Genomic DNA, 6,138 nt, shown 5'->3' with positions numbered 1-6,138 from the left:
AAAAATCTCTTGATTCCATATCTTGGAGTTCATTTAAATTAGCATCATCTTATGTAATCATATGTGCATAGCAATTGAGCTATTGTGATTCTCTGCTAGGACTATCATTGCCAATGAGAGAAAGCATAGAATCTATGTTTCTTTGGGTCTGGCTCATTTCACTTAATATTATTTTTTCCAATTTTTCCCCTTTCCTTTCAAATTGGGCAGTGTCATTCTATTGCTTGGTTGCAAATATATACTTTCAGATGAGATCAGGCACGTTCAGGGTGGTATGGCCAAAGACAAATATATACTTTCAAATAATTCAGTTAGGAAAATTTCTTCTGGGCTACTAATTCTGCCATCTTATCCTGGAATTCTAGTTCAGCCTAAATGGATGCTCTGAAAGTGGTTCTATCAACCTGTAACCTCCTTCAGAAATGTTTTATTATTAAAAGCTAAGTTTTTTAAATGACAATAGTTTCAGCAGGCTCTCTTTAATGCCAATAATTTACCAGGTGGGAACTGTTCAACTTCCTCAAGGTATCTCCCAGTGTTTCCTGAGGCCCCCAAAGGAAGTACTCTGTCAGCCACACTCACTGTGGGCCTCCAACTTTTCCTGTCCTATCACAGCTGACCCTAAAGATGAGAAGGACAGCTTCTTGAAGGAGCCTCCCACTACTCAAAACATCACCTTGAATACTGACACTTGAAATAGTCAGGGAATATCCATTCACTACCAGAATATCACTGGATTGTGAACATAGCTAGGAGACTACACTCTCTCACTTGGTGCTCCACATTCTGACTTCAGGAAGAAATAGCCCAATCCAGAGCCTATTTCCAATCAATTTCTGCCTTTCCTACTCTATCAAAACAAAAGCCTGAACTCCATTCCAAGAGCTCAGATGAGTAACAGACACCACAAGACACTCTTCACCCAGCTTTTTCCCTCTATCCACTTACATATCAGGAGGCAAATCACGAGGATGTGAAGGCAACAAGACAAAGGTCCTTCCGATCATTTTGCCATGTCTCTAATAGCAACAGTATTTCAATATATTGTAGTTTTAATTCCAGAGAAATAAAATGACCAGCAGTATATGGCATCAGGCTCATACCTAAGTAATGCACACTACCCCACTGGACTGAGCTGAACTCCTCCTCAGTGGAAAAGCAGAATGTGAGACAGGCCATAAGGGACTAAAGTTAACAAACTAAAAGCAAGGAATGCCAACCAAAATGTCCCAGCTACATACTCAACACCGGGCGTCGAGAGGCATGCTCAATTATTGGCAGACAGCTCTGCCTGCTGGATGACATCATATGTAAGAAATGGAACTTCGAGTGACATCAGTCTCTGCGTACAGTGCCTGCCATTTTGTTTAAACAGGAGAGAGAAAGAGATTGGGAATATGGCATGGCGATGCTGTGGGCCAGGTGTGGGCTCTGCCAGTGGGCACAGGTGCATCTATAAGGAACTCTCTACTGCCCTGACCTCCTCCCTAAGATTGCAGGTTCAGCTTCTTTATTCAACAAAAAGTGTGGATTTAGAAAATCACCCAAGAAGGTAGTGCATTTGATTCAGTTGCCGTTTGGTATTATGAGTCACTGGAATCTAGAGTCCAGAGGTATTTTGATGGCCTAAAAGTTGATTGGTTGGATAACAGAAGGCCACAACAAAAAAGGAGACCTCAGAAAGGAGATTAGCAAGTGGTAGAATAACCTAAATGATAGCTAGTGACTGTCAGGAATCATAGCTGCAAATGTCTTTATATTCTGTTTATGAAGAGTACCTTCTTTACAATAGACACTGATCAGGTATTTCACATCAAATACAGCCTCAGGCTTTGTTCTCCAATGTTGATGTTGGCGTTCAGTCTTTTCTCCTTATTTCACATGGAAGCAAATACATGCATTTTGTGGAGCTTTTATTCTGGCATCATAAACATTCTGGTTCAGGTGCTGCTCATGGCAGGGTACTTGTCAGTGGGTATTATTTCCAATTGTGTCAGTTATGTGTGTAAAGTTACTACAGGAAGATAGCCTTTCACGTGGTACATAGGGTGTGATTGTGACCATGCTTTCAATGGTCAGCACTAAAATTCTAGATGGAAGGCTCACCATCATTTTCCTCTACAAAAAGGAATGCTCTGAAAGCCATTGATCACCATGGATACAACAGGAATGATCCAGGAATGATCATGCAGCATATCTTGGCGCAGTTCTCCCCGGAATATGATATATTGCCTATGATCATAAATTTCATTTGGAAGAACAGGAAGCCTCTAGTGAAAATCTGGCGTAAAATGGGGCCTCAAGGCCTCAAGAGAGGAGGTGGTGCTAAGTAAAGCCAAGGCTGGTCAACAATGGTGCAATGATGCCTGTCTGCTGGGACCCATAACAGTGCCCCATCCTGAGGGACTAAGGCTGTGCCCCTGCCTGGAAGACACCCAACACCCAGCCTCCCCAGCCTTTTGTGTGCATGTATGTATACCTGTCCTGGGGCTTGAACTCAGGGCCTGGGTGCTTTCCCTGAGCTTCTTTTGCTCAAAGGTAGTGCTCTACCACTTGAGGCTCAGCTCCACATCTATATTTCTGGTAGTTTATTGAGAATAAGAGTTTCATGGCCAGATGCCAGTGGCTCATGCCTATAATCTTAGCTACTCAAGAGGCTGAGGTCTGAGGATTATAGTTCTACACCGCCCTGGCAGGAAAATCTATGAGGTTCTGATCTCCAGTTAACAAAAAGCCAGATGTGGAGCTATGCCTCAAGTGGTAGAGCATTAGCATTGAGCACAAACGCTCAGGGACTGAACCCAGGCCCTGAGTTCAAGCTGTAGGACTGGCGCGCGTGCACGCGTGCACACACACACACACACACACACAGAATTTAAATTTTTATTTAAGTCTCGTGTACTTTGCTGCCTGGGCTGGCTTCAAACTGTGACCCTCATATCTCAGACTACTGAATAGCTAGGATCACAGGCATGAGCCACCAGCATCCAATTCCTCCCCAGCCTTTTAAACTATCCTCTAATATATGTCTTTGTAGAAATCAAATTATGAAAAAGTTGTGGAGCAGCGGTTTATGTCTTTAGTTAGGAAACAAATGGCTTTTTAATGCACACACCTTGAAATGCACTGAGTTATTACCTTCCAAATGCACATAGAGACCATCACCTCTTTACCCAGCAACTCTTGAAAATATGGGTACTAACATTAACTTATATATATTCTGATGGACACTCCACATCTTTGTGACATTTCTCCCCAAATCCCTGTCAGCTCAGTCAACTAGGCACCCATGGTTATGAATATGGGATGGTGGGAATCTAATAGTAGCTCTCAGCTACTTCTTTCTCTAATAAGATAGATGGATAGGTAGGTAGGTAGACAGATGATAGATAGATAGCATACAAAGGGGTTCCAACTCAGCATGTCAGTTTGTGAGTACAATGAATCATGACCAGTGTCACTCCTTCCATCATTCTCACCCATCTCTCTCAACCCCACCCATCTTCTCAAATTACCTGGTTCCAGTTCACATATGTACATTGAATATCATTACTGTATACTTTCAAAAACAATGTTAAGGTAATATAAATTGGGTATATTATACCAATACTGTGTTTACTGTGCTAAAAATTTTATCTTAATTATATTATTCATTCTCTATGAAATAAAAAAGCCTTAGGATGCAGGTCTGATTTGCTATTAGAAATGTGGGCTCAAAAGGGTTAAGTGATTTGTCTTATGACACAGTCTTATATGATGTGTCAGATAGGAGTGAAACCCTATCAAGCTGACTACAGTTCTGTTGCATAAGACTCCAGTATACCATTGCCAGACTTTTAGAACATTAACTCTGCTCTAGTCAATTCCTCTGTCTTGAGTAATCAGGGTATCAGTCTATGTCTTGGTATGAGGTCCATGTCCAGGAACTAAAAAAGCATACCTCCTTGTCCACAATAATGTTTTGAGTTTTATTTTCCAACATCTCCTCCTTAAAATAATTTTGACAGAGTTGAATAGTAGTTGCTGGCTATCAGCTGACTCTAATGGGGGAAGGGGGGAGAGAACATTTGCAGAAAAGCCTAGTTGAAGTTACTGCCCACTCTTCTGTGTCATTATTCAACCTGGAAAGACAGACAATTTAGTTTGCCCCTTCTCACAAATCACTCTTATTATAGCAGAAACTGTTGTAGACTTGGGTAGATGATAGCACATGCCCACTGGGCCCACTGCTCTGAGGGCACAACTCAGCTTCCAGTACTCATTTCTTCCTCTAAGACATGTGCAGTCACCAAGGAGCAGAGGACAAAGGCCACGCTCCTCACTGAGCTCTGTGCTCTGGGTTCTATTTATTCACCTCACTGAGGCTTTTCAAGGAGTGGTTGTAACTGCTACTTCCCTCTATTCCATGAATAAAAGAAAAAAATAAAAATTTTGAGAAATTAAAATATTGGGTCTGAATATATCTAACCACTTACAGCTCAACTGGCATTAAACCATGTTAGCTAGTGCTAAACATGGTTTAATGCCATAGATTAGCTATTCTCGTATTGTCCTGTTTTTTGTTTTTTTTTTCCTGCTTTGACTCTGTATGAAGTCAAGATCATATCATTTGAGGTAACAGTATGTCATAAATACAGCATAGGTGAATAATAGATCTGACTTAAGAACCTCTCTATAAATGGAGAAAGTAAACCAAACATATGGAAAAATTCATAATTCTCACAATTTTTAATCCCCCAAATCGTTTCCTTCGTTACAAAATAAAGCAGATTCACTCCTAGAAGTCTGAGGAATCTAAGAAAATTCAAACATGAATCTGAGTCTGTGCTGTTTGTGGAAGCAGAATAGCCTCCATTTCATTCTCTACTGTGTGCACCTCTAACCCCATCCCAAACCTGCAGCCCTCTGCTGGAGGCATTGCCGTTGCCTGGGAAATCTGGCAAGCTAAGTAAACAGTTGGCTTCACCCTGGCCTGGGTGTGAAGTCTGAAAAAGATACTACTCTCTTTTAAAAATTGATTTTATATACTCCTTGGACAACTCCTAGGATTCAAAGTTTCTTTTACACTTTTCTTCTTTTATGTTTTTCTTCAGGCTTCACAGATACCAGAAGAAACAAAGAAGATGGAGACCATGGTAGAAGGCATTATAATCCAGGATCCAGGGACTAGGTGAAAGAGGCTAGTCCCAGTCCAGAGCAGTTCATAAACGTAGATCCTGCTCTTTTTGGGGTACCCAAAGTAAAGAATCATGAATATTTATGGAAGAATATGGGAAGTGTTGGGAAACAAACTCAGCAGGGGCCATTCTACCCTAACAGCTGGGGACCCTTTGGTGTTAAAATGAAGTTTTAAGGGATACCATTTAGATAAAAATCATATTTGAAGCGAACTAGGCCTGTGCTCCAAATAACACAGAATGGAAGGCAATTTTGAGTTTTATGTGCTTTGCAAACATCTGCTTGCTTTTAAACCTTACTCATCTTGTACCATAAAGTTGGATTCTGTTTCTCCAAATTTTTCCCATATTTTTATGTTGGGATGATGCAGCTATAGGGGTTTATGAAAATGCTCAAAAGGAAAATAGCATATATGTGTGTTAGTGTGCATGCATGCACATGGGTGTATGTGTGTGTCTGTGTTTGTGTCTGTGTACATATCATGCATGAGCTTACTTTTCAAAAGTATTCGTTTTCAAGAGGTGATATGGATAGGGGTTATATGCATAGATTCTGAAACCAAAGTGGACTCTAAGCCCAAATTACATCTCCACCACTCCCTATAGGCTATGTAATCTTAGGCAAGCTATTTCACATCTCTGTGTTTGATTTTATATATTCCTTAGCCAACATCCTGGGATTAAAAGTTTCCAGTGTAGGGCTGGGGATATGGCCCAGTGGCAAGAGTGCTTGTCTCGTATACATGAGGACCTGGGTTCAATTCCCCAGCACCACATATACAGAAAAAAAAAAAAAAAAAACGGCCAGAAGTGGCACTGTGGCTCAAGTGGCAGAGTGCTAGCCTTGAGCAAAAATAAAGAAGCCAGGGACAGTGCTCAGGCCCTGAGTCTAAGACCCAGGACTGGCCAGAAAAAAAAAAAGTTTCCAATGTAAAGAAATTCAGATTTTCAATCTAAAGAA

The 6,138-nt window shown here is 41.0% G+C and overlaps 1 pseudogene; it reads left to right on the top strand.

The window, feature by feature from the left end:
• The first annotated feature begins 1,402 nt into the window (after positions 1-1,402).
• Positions 1,403-2,028, top strand: LOC125352324 (annotated as a pseudogene).
• The last annotated feature ends 4,110 nt before the right edge of the window (positions 2,029-6,138 follow it).

This window comes from Perognathus longimembris, chromosome 1 (assembly GCF_023159225.1).
Source record: "Perognathus longimembris pacificus isolate PPM17 chromosome 1, ASM2315922v1, whole genome shotgun sequence".
NCBI lineage: Eukaryota > Metazoa > Chordata > Mammalia > Rodentia > Heteromyidae > Perognathus > Perognathus longimembris.
This window is presented reverse-complemented; position numbering and strand designations above follow the sequence as displayed.